This window comes from Leopardus geoffroyi, chromosome B2 (genome assembly GCF_018350155.1).
Source record: "Leopardus geoffroyi isolate Oge1 chromosome B2, O.geoffroyi_Oge1_pat1.0, whole genome shotgun sequence".
Classification (NCBI taxonomy): domain Eukaryota; kingdom Metazoa; phylum Chordata; class Mammalia; order Carnivora; family Felidae; genus Leopardus; species Leopardus geoffroyi.
The window spans coordinates 117,142,385-117,158,213 of NC_059332.1; the positions used below are offsets into that span (position 1 = coordinate 117,142,385).

Below are 15,829 nucleotides of genomic sequence, written 5' to 3' on the forward strand. Positions count from 1 at the left end.
GACCTTGCTTGCCGTATTGAGACACGTGGAATGCAATAGTGGAAGGTGTCTAAATAAGCAAATGTCACTACCAAATCAGTAGGAAATGAAGTTTAAGAACTAAACTACAGAGACGGGCACCTGGGTGGCTCAGTTGGTCGAGCATCCGACTTCAGCTCAGGTCATGATCTCGCGGTTCTTGAGTTCGAGCCCCGCATCAGGCTCTTTGTTGTCAGTGCAGAACTCACTTCGGATCCTTCCCTCCCCCTCCGTCTCTGTCTCTCCCTCACGCTTTCTCTCTCTCAAAAATAAATTTAAAAAATAAATAAGTACACTACAGAGACAGCCGGGTGCCATGATGCTCTAGAGTCAGGGGATCCCTGAGAGACGGTAAGGACCTGAATCCAGAAGGCATGGGTAGAAACAGAAGTGAAAGGAAAAAGTTGGGAAGCTCTCCCCCAAACAGACTCCCAAGTTATATAAAGTGGATGACGGAAACAGAAGAAACCAAGATAACTGCATCGTTTGTTCTTCGATAGGCAGGTGGAAGGTTGACACTCACCGGCAGAGGGATTACAGGGCAAAGGGCAGGCTTGACAGAGAATGTGAGCAGTTCCGTTTGGACATACTAAATCTGAAATATCTTAGAGACCCTTGGGCGACCCCCATCTTCTAGGAGATTCACCTGTCTTTGCCTCCATACGTTCATGCCCTTTGGGTACAAAGCATGTTCCCTGAGCCAGCAGCACCAGCATCAAGCTTCTCAGGAAGGCGGAATTTCAGACCCCGCTCCAGACTTGCTGAATCCCAACCTGCAGTTCAGCCAAATGCCCAGGTGATGTCTGTGCACAATCGAGTTAGACAAGAACTGCAGGAACATCTGAAAACATAGATCAGGAGCTCACGAAAGAGGTGTTGACCACTGACCGAAGGGAGTTTGATTTTAGAAGTCAGCACGGTATACGCGACTTAAAACGACAGGGGTGAAAGAGAGCTTACAGAAAGCAGACCACTTTAAATAGGATAAAAGAAGCTGCGGGCTGAGGAGGTCACATGTTCGGAATTAAAATAATCATAAAGGCAAACATGGTTCTCTCTTAAGGCCATTTAATAAAAACTGAACCTTCACGAAGAAGAAAAAGGAAACAAAACCTTTAAAAATAATGAAAGAACCACAATGGTGAATCCCCACTAAAGCTATGAAGAACTACTTATGATTAAGCAAAAGTCATATTAATGTCCCCTAGTATTCTAAAATGTTGAACAAATTTGTTCACCAATACATCTGATGTGAGTGGAGGCAGAATCAAATAGAAACTCTGGGGCCATGATTGCCTGCCGAGGCAGAGGTAACCAGAGTGAGGTCAGACACTCAGGAGGCTGGGAAGCCAGGCTGGCCTCCCCAGGCCCCACCACACCAGGCCAGGCCTGTCCCCTCGGCTGGAAAATGAGCGGGCTTGAGAACAAGACATTCTCCTCTCAGGAGATCTCCACCTGTGACCTGCCTACGGTTTAAACTGGTGGGAAGGTGAAACTCATTTGTTGCCTCCAAACACTCCCTGACACCAGTGTGAAGAATGTTCCGTTCCCCACCCTCAGCCCATCCCAACTACCTCATCCCACCATCTTACCCAGAAAACAACTTTCCTGAAGTTTTGTGCAGATTCCAACAGCTGGGCAGAGCTGATTTCTAGTCCACCAAGCTGTCTTCTGTGTCCTCTGTTGCCCAGGTGACACTGACGTTGCTGCCTGGTGTTGCCACACACACACCCAGAATGCCAAGGCCTTGCAACCAAGAGCTCCTCCCAAGACCCGTGCGAGCTGCTGCTCCCTGAGGCCTCGGCCCCCCCTGAATGCTTCTTGTGAATGCCAAAATGATTAAAAGCCACTGCATGCAATTACCATCCTATGTCAAAGCCTTAAAAAAATTTTTTTTTGTTTTTTTAATTTGGCTTTACTGCAGGTCACAGAAGCCAAGCCGGGAATAGCAAGCTGTGCCTTCACGTGGGTGACAGTGCCCATGGATACAAACGTGGCAGAAGATGAAAGTGTGGCAGACAAGGACAGGCTACTCTTTCAAGTGGCAACAGCAGCCCAGCCTGAAGGGCCCAGGAGGGCACAACGCCTGCTTCTCGGATCCTCGGAACAAACACTCCATGTGCACCAGACTCTTCCCTTTGAAGTGGGAGGAATTTATCTATTGTCATCCTCTTGCTTTAAATTATGTTCCAGTATGGATCTGAAGAGGTGTTGTGTTCTTCCAGGGCAAACGTCCTTCACGTTCGTACAGGAAGGCCACCCGAGCATCTTCTCATATAGTAAACTCTTCTCTCCACAGTCGAATTGCATCAGATGGTCTCCTTCAGGTAATACCAAATCCACATGTAGAGCCTTTTGTTTCACGGTGCAAGGGTTCACACAGGCACACCTACCCAGGCACATAGCCAAAAGGTAGCTCTTTAGTTAACATCAGCACACCTACAACGGACATCCATGTTTATAGAAGATCCACTGGTCTTGACCGCTGGCACCTTCATCAGTTGGGACCATTTAAGTACCAGTGGCACACTAACCCTGCCAACTTTCAATTCCAACACACTCACTTCCTAAAAAGAAACTGAAAAGGCCCAAATCTGCGAAGGAAAGGGAGAAAATTCTCATGCTGTATTTTAAAGGTAAATGTTAATTAAATTTTCACTATCCGCATTGCAGTCGCTCCATTAGAAGAAGAAAAGCAGTGTTGGATAATTTGCCAGGAACAGTGATCACAACGGTAAGACTATGAGGGGGCACTATGATTGTTCCCATTTTATAGATGAGGAAAGTGAAACTCAGAGAAATAAATCAACGTGACCAAGAAAGCCAGGATGCACTCCAAGCCATGTGGTCCCAGGACCCATGTTCTTGGGCTCTTAGTCTCTATGTGATAAAAGCCTTTGAAATCTGTCCTCAAAAATGGTAATTCAAACCGAGTGGAATTTGGAGCTGGAATGACCCTAGAGATCACTAGGTCAAATAATTCTCAACTCTCTGAGTTTCACAGATGGCACATGAGAGGAACAGTAGCAAATCTACTGTAATTATCGATGTGCTTAAAGACACAGATGATACGTTCAAACAATCCAACCCCTAACACAGGTTTCTTGTTTTGTTTTGTTTTTAAAGAGACAGAGATAAAGAACCTAGTTGAACTTCTGCATGAAATCCTCTGCATCCTTTCTTTCCTAGGCCCTGCATGAAATCCAGCCCTTAAGTTTCCAAACATGAATATGGCAGAGCAGAGAAAAACTGGGTGATTTGCCCGATTACATACAGGTAGTTAATAGCTGTGCCAAACTCTAAGAAGGCTTCCTGATCCTCAGTCAGTAAATAGCATAACCAAGTGCCTTCCATTAGGACAGATGGTATTATGACAGAGAAAACACATTACTCTTCAACTTTATCACCAGGGCAATAAAGAGAGGCAATAAATACCCTTTTATTGATACTTATTTTCCCTCTGTGAACTTTGACAGCCCAACCCACTGATCCTTTGGCTGGTCTAAAGAACAACTAACCACTTCACATATTCTCCAACGTATTCCCGCTTATTGAAACTTACTCCTTTGGAAAGAAAAAAAGCTCTTAATGCTAAAACTTCAGCAATCACAAACTGGGAGGCTTCAGGCTCTAGCTAGCTGGCAGAAATATTCTGTTTGGTCAGCAGGGTGTTTCGAACATTTTTAGATTCGTTCACTACATCTCTCTCTTGTAACGTGTTTCTCTGGGCAGGGCATCGGGTGCTGTGGGGCTGGCCCCTTTGATCAAGGGATATCCTGCCCCCTTGCCATAGTTCCCACCCATGTTCCCACCCTGAATGTTATGCTATCTGCTGGTCCCTGTGGGCATCTGATTTTCGGCCTCTGCTTTACTGCATTAATATTAAGGCACTGATATAACATGACTCCACTCTTTCAAAGCCATCACTGATGACTGATGTATGAATTCTGCATCAAAATAGGGTTCATTCATTCTATCAACAAGAAAGTGAATCCAACAGGGTCAGGTGGAGATGAACTGGGAGATTGGTTATCGTGATTCTGGTCCTTCCTCCATCAGTAAAGAGCAGTATTGCTTTGATCAAGTCACCTAACCTCAATGAATCATGGTTATTTCCTCATTTGTAAAATAGGAAAGTTGGACTGACTACTTAAGACTCCCCTCCCCCCAACTAAAAAAATCCTGGGAGAGATGTCTTTACTCTAATCGTGTACAAATGTATGAATTTTCCCAGACAGAGGGACATCAGTAAAGGGGAAGGGGGGGGAGCGGGGAACATGAGAGATTTTAAGGGTCACCTACAGTTTAATACCTGATTCCATCATTTTCCATGATATCTCAGGCAAGTTATCTAAATTCTCAGAACCTCAATCTCCTCCCATTTGTTCATTCACTCAAAATGATTTATTGATCATCAACTATGTAGTAGGAGCCTTCTGAGAGCTGAAAATTCCACAGAGAAGAAAACAAAGTCCATGCTTCACAAAGCTTACATTCTAGTAGTAAGGAAACAGAAAAGAAACAATATTTATAACCTGTCAGGTGGTGGGAAATGCTATACAAATAAATTAAGCGGGTTAAGAGGGAAGGGGAGGAGAGGTCGAATCCAACGGGAAGAGACAGGAATAGAAGACCTCTCTGATGAGATGCCTGAGCAGAGACCTGAATGGAGTCAGGGGTAGGGGAGGTTTAGCTGTGATGGTATTTGGGGACAGGTTGTTCCAGACAAAATACCCAGGAGTTATTGAAATTTAACAAGGTGACAAGCAGAACTCCTGACAGAGCAATGATAAGCTCCTTTCCTCCCCCATTTCTTCCCCCTCTAAAAAAGGCATAGTCTTCAGGATCTGCTGTCTGCCTTTGTATCAGCGCCAAACATATTAAAGCAAAGCAGGCCAAGGGTGAGAAAGTCTCACTTCTAATTCCATGTTTAACCAATGACAATCTATTAAATCCTACTTTACGATAGCCAAATAAAAGAGCCAAATCGTTCCTCAACTGTGTTTTCAGAAAAATCCTTTCATAATAAAGTACATTCCCAAATACATACAGGTAGTGAATATTTATGATCTGCTCTCCTTGGAGGGTAGGTGGTGGAGTGTAGAGGTTAAGATCACAGTCTCCTTATCAGAAAAGCCTGGACCACATCCCAGCTGTTTGCTACCTGTATGACCTTGGGCACGCGACTTAGCCTCCCTGAATCCCAATTTCTTTTCACCTGTGGATTGAGGCCCAACAGCAAACACTACCTCTTCACAGAGTCAGAGTGAGAGTCAAATGAGCTTATGTCCACAAAATGCACAAAACTTTCTTGGCTTCAAGAACAGGGCTCAAAAGGGGCGCCTGGGTGGCGCAGTCGGTTAAGCATCCGACTTCAGCCAGGTCACGATCTCACGGTCCGTGAGTTCGAGCCCCGCATCAGGCTCTGGGTTGATGGCTCAGAGCCTGGAGCCTGTTTCCGATTCTGTGTCTCCCTCTCTCTCTGACCCTCCCCTGTTCATGCTCTGTCTCTCTCTGTCCCAAAAATAAATAAACATTGAAAAAAAAATTAAAAAAAAAAAAAAAAGAACAGGGCTCAATAACGTGTATTTATTTCTATTGGAGTTTTTGATTGCAAGTTACAGACATCAACTCTAAGTAGAAGAGAATTTTATGAAAACCCTACGGGAAAGGGCTCTCAGATTGTCCAGCAGACATGAACAATGCCTCAGTGGCCACGGAGTGGCCAAGGGACAGTGTGGAACAGGAGGCGATGCAGCTCACACCAGCAGTGCCTGCTGCATGAGACCCTGTCCTATTTTTTAGTGACAGGAGAGCCCAGCTTCCCAGCAAAGCTCAGAAAGGAATTCCCCAAATCAGAATGGATGCTCTAATGTTGAGAAGCCAAAAGAATGCCAGGTGTTCAAGTCACACCCCGCTATTATATTCTCACTGAACCCCCTTTTGAGCATCCACTGGTTTGCTCATGCTTCTTCTCTCCCTAAGAAAGCCCCCTGCACTCCCCATGCGTTTCAATCCCATCCCGGAGGCTCACTGCTCTGGGAAGCCTTCCAACCTGATTTCGGTACCTGCTTCTTCCCTCCCCCAGCTAATTCTCTTACAAGGTACCTCATTATAAACTGATTTACACCCTGGCTATAAATACTCATATATAAACAGACACAAATCCTTTCGGGAATACACAAGGTAGAGATTAGAAACAAATGTACATGTGGTTATAAATAACACTAGCTGGTTCACTAGTCATTTCGTGTGTGTATATCTCAACACACAAATGAGGTTATAACTCCTTGTTGACAGGGAACACCATCATTTTCTCCCATACCTGTTAGAAGTCTATTTCCTGTTCGTTGCCATGCTTAATACCTCCTCCCTTAAATCTGGGGTGAACGGGGCCCCTGGGTGTCTCAGCTGGTTAAGCATCTGCCTTCAGCTCAGGTCATGATCTCCAGGCTCATGAGTTCGAGCCCTACATCGGGCTCTGTGCTGAGAGCGTGGAGCCTCCCTGGGATTCTCTCTCTTCTCTCCTCTCTCTGCCCCTACCCTGGCTTACGTGCATGCACTTGCTCTCTCTCTCCCTCTCTCTCTCTCTCTCTCTCTCAAAAGAAATAAACTTAAAACAAATTTTGAGATGAAGCATAGTTTTTATATTGAGGGTCAAATACCCAATTCATATACAAATATTCTTAAGAACAATAGATTCAAACTCCCATATAGAATGGAGAAAGTAATCAGAGTCAGTCAATTTCACAAAATATTGAAGCACTCACAAATTGTAATCATTTTATAAAATAATTTTTACTCATTTTCAGATTTTAAAAAACCACTATCTTCCCACTCTAAAAAAAGTGGGGAATCCCACATTGCCCCAATTTTACCAAGAAAAAACAATTTTTTTTCTTTCCTTCCCATGGAATAACATCCCCATCTTGTGGGCACTATTGTTCAATGTTTGCAAAAATCATGGTGACATCTTCAGAACTGTGACATCTCTTAATACTTTACAGGGCTAAATAAAATTGAACTACAACCCCTATTTGGCCCTTAAGCCAGATGGACCCTATGTCTTTTATAAATGCCTTCTGCACAGAGCACTTACAAACTTAAAATAACCAAAACCTACTATACTGAGTCAGGCATCAACCAGGAGCCTACAGAAAAAAAGTATATATATTTGGATCCACAGATACCTAAAGAGGAAGTCTTGCCATGAAAGGGTTCCCTTCTCCCAGTGAGTAATAAACTCATTCAGGAAACATTTATTGAGATCCAGAGTGGCTTGCACAGTATTGGCTATTATCCTCAGGTCAGGATCTGCCAAGCAGAAGGCAATATATACGTGAAGGGCAAAGAGAAACTGACAAGAACCTCCGTGGTTCCCAGCAGGCTCCTGGCCAAGGACTGGAGGCTGATAATGTCTGACTGGGCTCCCGGCCAAGAGGAGGAAGGTTACCAGGCATCCTGAAATATGTGTGCTCAAAAGAGTTGAAAAACAAGAAGCCAGAAGGGTGGGGAGACAATGGAACAATGGAAAAGCAAGAGAAGCATCGTTGGTATCCTTTTCATCAAGGGGAAAAAAGGACATGCACATCTATCAAAAAGAAGGACAAACAGAAAATGAGGAAAGAGGCTAAGAACAGTTTCCATTTCTCTTCTCCCTCAGTCTTTCAACCCCCACCCCCCCACGGGAATTCGAGCAAGGTTGCAACTTATAGATACCACAGACATTTAAAGGCCCCTAGTCACCACCTACTACCCTTTTGAAATTATATAACAAGTTTATTTGGTATTGCTTCATTTTTCTTCATTCAAATAGCCCCTTTCTAGAGGTAGGGGCTGGCTTTTTCCAGCCAGCACATTGTAGCAACCCACTGCTTTGAGCCATCATTTATTTCAGAACAACCTTTTGTTACTGAACAAAGTCATCACTGCATGATAGATCATGTGTGCAGTATCAGTGTAGTATTCTCAACCATTCACCCTCAAAACATTGGTTTCTCCAAACAGTCACCAAAAAAATACGTAAAAACATTTTAGTTTCAACAAGTCTCAGCATCTCCAAATTCTCTTTGTAAACTCAGAGAACAAGTCAGTACAGGAGCCATCTGGCTCATTCAGTCTCCAGACCCTTTGGTCTGCTGTTCAAGACCCTGGGAGCCCTGCCCTGCTTTTTTCCCCATCTGGACTCCACCTACTTCTGCCTTCAAAGACCCTACTCTGTCCAAAAGCACTTGCCGAGCCCGTCTGACCCAGGCACATTCCCTTCCCCAAGCGCCTCATCTGCACAGTCCCCATCCTGTTCCACACCCTCCTTGCTTTCCCTGACGTCCACCATGAGTGTATGATACAATCCCAGATCCTGACGGGATCCCTGTCCTGACAGTCTGGTCCTACAGGGACAGGTGCAGGCTTCAGTCCCAACAACACTGTCACTCACTGCATAGAGTGCCTTGGGCAAACTGTCTAACTTCTTGGAGCATCTCTTTCCTTATTTGTAAAATTAAATAAAAATACCCACCGGGGAGCCTGGGTGGCTCAGTGGGTTAAACCCCCAACTCTATTAGGCTCAGGTCAGGATCTCAGGGTTGTGGGATGGAGTGCAGAGCTTGCTTGGAATTCGCGCTCCCTCTCTGCATCTCCCTCACTCGCGCGCACACTCTCTCTCAAAATAAACATCTTTTTTTTTTTTTTTAATTTTGAGAAAAGAAAAAAGAAAAATATCTATTGTGCATGGCTTATGAGGACTGGAAATAAAATTTGCAAAGGGCCAAATACCACAGAATAGATACCCAATAAACCAAGGTCACGATTCAAAAAGGAAACAATAGTGTGAGCATCTCAAGTCCAGAGAAATAAAGCCATCACGAGAGGGGCTATCTATGGTTAAAGTCGTCTGCTCCTAGAGAGCAGAGTCAGTGCCTTACTCTCCTTTGTGAACTTAGTACGCCATCCACAGTGCTTTACATTTAACCAGCTCTTTTTGTAAAGAGAAACAGAAAAAAAAAGTGATTAAATAATATGCACCAAAATGTTAATATAACTATCTTCAGTCACTGGCATTATAGGCAATTTACTGTTTTATTTTTTTTACTTTGTGTTTTCAATTTAACTCAATTTTCTAGAGTGAGCAATGTTATAAAAGCTATGCTCAGTGTATGCAATATCTCACCATAATTTTGGGGCCCCAGCCCCATTACACAATGCAAACAGAAGTTATATTAACAATTGCTTCCTTTTCATTTGATTTTAAATCTATCCATCCTTTCAAACTTTGTCCAATTTTTCTCAAGCACTTATGCTTACATAAAACAACTTTTTCTGGACTGAAACGGTTTTTGTTAGAATCTCCTTAAATCCACTACAATCCAGCATTGGGCCACTGGGTATGGATCCATAGAATAAGAGAACACTAACTCCAAAGGATATATGTACTCCTATGTTTACTGCAGCATTATTTATAATAGCCAAACTATGGAAGCAGCCCAAGTTTCCATTGGTAGATAAATGGATAAAGATGTGGTATGTGTACATGTATGTATATATGTATATGTGCATATATACGTATATATGCATGTGTGTATATATGTATATATATGCATATATGTATACATGTATATATATGTACATGTGTGTGTGTGTGTGTATATATATATATATATATATATATATATATATATATATATATATATACATTTAGGAATATGATTCAGCCATAAGAACAAAATCCTGCCATTTGCAACAACAAGGAGAATTGCAAGCAAAAAAAGTATAATACTAAGCAAAATACGCCATCAGAGAAGGATAAATTACTATATGATTTCACGCATATGTGGAATTTAAGAAACAAAAGGGGGAAAAAGACAAACCAAAAAAAACAAAACAAAACAAAACAAAACCCCAGACTCTTAACTACAGAGAACTAATGGTTACCAGAGAAGAGGAGGGGAGGGGCTTGGGGGGGGCGGTTGGAGTGTGGACGAAATATGTGAAGGGGGTTAAGAGCACACTTATCTTGATGAGCAACGAGTAATATAAAGCATTCCTGAATCACTATATTGCACACCTGAGAATAATATAACAACACAGGTTAATGATACTGGAATCAAACTTTAAAAAATAAATTAAGGGGCACCTGGATGGCTCTGTCAGTTAAGGCATCTGACTTTGGCTCAGGTCATGATCTCGCAGTTTTTGAGTTCGAGCCCTATGCTGGGCTCTTTGCTGATAGCTCAGGGCCTACAGCCTGCTTCAGATTCTGTGTCTCCCTCTCTCTCTCTGCCCCTCCCCTGCTCATGTTCATGTTCTCTCTCAAAAATAAATATTAAAAAAAAATTTAATAAAAAGATAAAATAAAAATAAAATAAAAAGTAAATAAACCTAAGAAAATCCCACACTGTATTTTAAAGGATGTTTCATTATTTTGACATTTATACTTTTTCTTATGGCAGGTATCTATAGTCACTTGTAGTTTTAATATTTTAGGTTTTCTTTAATATATTATACCAACTTACAAGCAGAAGATAGAGAAAGTCTCCAATTTAAAACTCAAGTGGCAAGAGTGGGCTTATTGAAACAGAAAGGAAAATCGCGTATCATGGGTAACTTTCTTCCTGCACTCTGGTAGAGGACCTTCACGCTAATGATGACTGATGGTACCCTGTCATAAATGTATAAAAAATAAACTTCCAGAAGAAAGGGATACACATTGGCGGGTAGCTAAATTATTTGAAAAACTTCTTAAACTACCTACTTCATATCAAAAGGAGAATCATCCAGACGCAGATAAAAAAAAAAAAAAAATGAGTGTGAAGTCGTAACTCCTAGTTTTTAATGCCGTCCCCACTCTGCTCTCCTCCTCCATGGGCTGCCAAACCCACACTCTTCTCCCTCTCACCCCATCTGCCTACATCAGCAGGAAACATGCTCTCCCCAAGGACCCATCATGTGTTTCCCCTCCAGATAGATCTCAGCCTCTTCAGGCCTTCCTGGATTCACAAGGAGTGGCTGCTTTCCACTCAATTCCCATCCTGATGCAGTCAGTTTTCAACATTTCCCAGTATAGAAAACTTACCTCTTCAAACAATAACATTCACAGAGCTGCAGTATTTTAAGAGATGTCAGAAGTTAGAAACCTTGAAGATTCTCTGGTTAAGTGGTTCTTGACCTTAACACACTTGCTATGAAGAGAACATATATTTTATCATCTCCACCTTTACCATGCTGAAGTGAAATTCTGATCATTTATCTCTATATCATTTTAATAAGATATGTGTTTATAGGCATACACATATCATAATATTCAGGAAAATAATTCAAAATATTATGCATTTCAGTATGTGGATGTTTGCATACTAAAACACATAAGGAAGTATCAACTGCTAATATCTACATATAAAGAATGAGTTTAGATTTGGGGAAAAAAACCAAGATCAGAAAACATTCCTCATAAGAAAATACAAAATAAGAGGTCGCAGGGATCGGTAGTGCATGGAATTAAAACCCTGAATTAAGATAAGCAGAAAGGAAACATTTTCACAGGACATTCTACAGGAATGCCAAATGGGTCATTCTAAAGTCGTGAAGGACCCCAGACAATTCTTAGTTTGGCAGGACTGTCGTGGAACTGTAGGATGTCCCACACAAGTGCAGCCTGCCCTGCAAACAATGAATGAGATGCCATAAAACAGCCCCACAAATTTCCAAAATGCCCTTTAGAGGGCAATACCGCCCCCACTGAGAAGTACAGACACAGTTCAACTCTGTTCACCCTCATTTTGCCTTTTAGCACACAGAGGCCCTGCGAGGATAAGTGATTACACTCACAGCAGGTTACTGACAATGACACAGCTGGTTTCAGAAACAAGTCTCATAATCAACACACACACACACACACACACACACACTTCTTCCCCTCCCCTCTTTCTTTCTCCTGCTCCTGGCTCAGATTTTTCACCCCTGCCCTCTGCAATCATCGCCCTTGGAATTTAAACATCTGTGTCATCCTGCCCCCACACCTCACGCATTCTCCCCTAATTGTGTATGCTGACTTGTCCCCATTGCACATCAAGTCTCATTAACATGGTCACAGCCTGAGCCTTATTAACTCAAATCACAAAGATTTCTAATTCAGTGTTCCCCATCTTGAAGCACAGCCAACCTTCTTACAGTCTCTGGGACCTTCCAGTTCTCAGCCAGCTCATTATGTCAGTTTCTGTCCGCCCTCCTCACCTCTCAGCACCCAGGAGAACTCATTCAACACAGCTCCCTCTGCACAGCCCATCAGATGTGCCCTGAGTCTTACTTCAATGCTCCACTGCCGGCTTCTTCCTTAGTCCCTACTTCACAAAAATGTAAAGCATGTTAAAGTCCGTGCCTAAGCAGACCTGTGATACTTCACATTCATCAGCTTCAATACCACTCTATTCAAAGTAGTTCCTCCTGGCTGCCTGAAAATTTCTTTCAATGGCTGCCCCAAATCTACTGAAGTAATAATCCCTGACTTCATCCACGTACAGAGTCAACAACTTTGCTTTTACAATAATCAGGCAATAAGTTATGAGGATGCCCCTGCCAATAATGTCTCTCTGTTCAAGCTCTATGTCCAAGTGAAATGCCCCTTTCTGAAAAAGCAAGTTTCAGATTTCCTTCAAAATCTGGTTCCTGTTAATATCCTCGATGAAGCTTTCAAGCTCTTGACCCATACTGATCTCTGAATTCTCAAATTATTAATGACAGATTTACAGAGATGAAAGAAATCTTTAGATGACCTAGTCAAATCATTGTATTTTTCAGATGAAGGAATGAGGATCCAGGGAGGTGAAGAAACAAGTCTCTCGTGGTTTTCAAAAAGGCTGTAACTCCATTCTCTCTGCCTTCCTGCCCAGTTTGTTTCAAATATACCAATGAGTAATTCCATAACATACATAGGCCTTCCAAAAAAAAATAAATAAATCAGAAAAAACTTTTTGTTTAAAAACATGCCTTTGGATAAATTTTAGAAAGATAATTCTACTACGCTTCATACTGTCATTCATTGGATACTTAAAATGGAAAGGTTTTTATTTGCTACATATTTTCATACTACATGGAAATTTAATGCAAATATCCAGTTCCTATCTTCCTTCATTTCAATGTTTTAAGTCGAAAACCACCCCCAGTTTGCTTTCAAAGATAATATAGCCATGCCAAAAAACCCTAAATGGAGTAACCAAATGAATATCCCAAGTGAAGCTTTTTTTTTTTTTTTTTGGTTTTATAGCATTTTGTTTCAAACCAGGTTTATTTTACATTTGTTTCTCCTCTTTATTTTATAACTACATAGGAAGGATGAAGTAAAGAAAATCACAATATTTAATCCGAAATCGTTTCTTAAAGTTCTGCAGTGTGGTTTGCATGCCTCAACTACTGTTAATTAGTCAGCAATGATTCACAAGCTTTAAGCACATGGGTCCTGCCTCCTTGGAATTTCTCAGCCCGCAACCATTTAGGTTGATAAATGCCTCTAATGACTAGATTATTTCCATTTTTTTCAAAAGCTTCTTACACTATTTGCTTTTTTAAAACTGACGTACCATAAGTTCACTCTTTTTACTGGTATCTGAAGAACAGCACAGCCAAATCCCAGAATACCAACTCATTTCAGACCTGCAGGCAAATATTACTATACTAGGTGCATTTCATCAGCCTTAAATATCTGATGTTTCTATCCTTTGAAGAACTTCTATCCTTTGAAGTTATTTTATGCTCTATTGTAAACACAATCAAAACGTGGAAAGGGAAAGTGATATTCTCCCAAAGCCACTCAACTGAATGACAAAACAGGGAAAGGTTTCAAAGACATTGGCTCACATTTCATTTTCTTAATCTCTAGACCCACAGAGTAATTCATACACACACACATCCACCCCTCTCTCTCAAAGAGGTTTCAGTCACTGATCTGCTTTTAGCTTCTTCCCAACTCTGCTTCAAGCTTTTAATCTCTCCATCACTAAGGAAATACACCCTACTGAAGTATTTTATACACTGTCTAAAAATTTCAACTAACCATTTTTATCTGCATGAAAAGTGTTCAGTGAAACTCTCATTATTACAACCATCCAATATTGAAGCAAACTAATGTCAGATGTTGGCCAGGTAGGTGATACTCGTGAAAATCTGTAACACAGGTCTGTGACACAAAGGAGTGAGGCCACAGGCTGCCTGCCTGGCTCTATTATTAACTAGGTAATCTTGAATACATCACTTACCTCTCTGGCCTACTTCTTTCCTTGTAAATCAAGGGAGTGGCAAATATGAAACATAGTATTTACTTAAGTTTCAAAACCCTATGGTTCTAGAAAATTACAAAATAGACATGTTTCTGTTTCATGCCTCAATGAAGAAAATATATTTTTCTTAAATCCATACATACAGAGTTGGCCTCTCATGAGAGCTGAACTCTGACTCTTATTTGTAACATCAGCGCATCATCTCCTATTAAGTGTGGCCAAGTGAACCTATAAATAATGCGTAAGTTTTATTCTCATAAGGTGTCACTTCTACTTTTCATTTTTTAAATGTTGACAAAATTGCTGGTAAAAGAGCAAGAGAACCAGGAGGGAGTAACAATAATAGTGATACCAGTAGCTTGCCCTTACTGAGCTCTTATCATCCTCCAGGAACCCAGTTAAACATTTGCATGGGTGTCTTTGCATTTCCTCCTCACAGGGAGGAGAACCTGACTCTTCTGATGTGCCAGGTGAGAAACAGAAGGACAAGGTGGTTAAATAACTTGACAAGGTTGCACCCTAAGTAGGAGATCTGGATTTGGCACAGCACCTTTGGCTCCTTCAGGTGGCTAACCCCTTCGCATCACAACCTCTAATTAAAAGGGCTGAGTGGCAATGTGAAGGTTAGTTCAGTCTACCACTAACTGGCTACATAACCCGAGAACTCATTTTCTACATCCACAATGACGGTGGATTTTGGAGCAGCTTCAGTGTTCCACTAACTGGTGCCATAATGTGGAAAATCCATGCACATATTTACCATAGACATCTAAGATGACTGGCCTTTCTCTCAGGGGCATCTCTGACATCACAGCCACCTGCTCTTTGCCTTGCTTTGTATAAATGGATCTATAAACCAAGGATGCAGTGTTGGTTCCTAGCCCTAAGAGACAGAGAAAGTATTTCAGAAGGAATAAGAAACAGAGACTTGTATTTTCCCCACCCCTTGTTCCTTGTACGATACTGGTAATCAATCCCCCTCCCCATGTCCCTAGGACTCCCTGTGCTGCCAATCAGATAGCTCCCAAAGCCAGACCAACTCTCACTCCAAGTTCAACCAACAGCTGCCCACACCACCCTCCTCCACTCCACTCTGCTTGCGCTTGCCCACCACCGAAGGCCCAATTGTATTCCATCTAAAGACTGACCAATAAGTGGCCAGAGATCATGTTAAATGGCAGCTCTCATTTCTGCAAAGAGTATAAAGCAGATCCATGCAAAAAACAAACAAACAAACAAACAAAAAACCCCGGTTAGTATCACTGAGGTCCAGCACTTGATGCAGTACGGCAAGCATCAGACTCCGATTCTTTCCTGGCTCCAGAAGAGGCTGTTGAATGGTAAGAAGAGTGGGAGAGAATGGGGAGAGCAGATGAGGCCAAGCTGCCTCACATCTGACACAGCCCGTCATCATTCCTGCGGTAGACGGGAAAGAAATAAAGCTGTGGCAAGTACAGTCAAGGTCTTCTTCCATATGAAGGTGGTAAGGACGGATGTTTTTGCTTCCTGACCACTTGTAAATGCTAAATGTCCCCCCCGCCATG

At 42.0% G+C, this 15,829-nt stretch overlaps 1 protein-coding gene across 7 annotated transcripts in view; it reads right to left on the reverse strand.

Moving 5' to 3' along the window:
* The window catches only part of ARHGAP18 (Rho GTPase activating protein 18), a 194,931-nt gene that overhangs the window by 77,101 nt on the left and 102,001 nt on the right, over window positions 1-15,829 (reverse strand). The window contains exon 1 of one of the 7 annotated variants that reach the window (XM_045499542.1): window positions 1,611-2,612. The exons of the other annotated variants lie outside the window; for them this stretch is intronic. The gene's annotated coding sequence lies outside the window, so the exon portion shown is untranslated. Of the gene's footprint in view, window positions 1-1,610; window positions 2,613-15,829 lie in introns of those variants that run through there. 7 annotated transcript variants of the gene reach the window in all.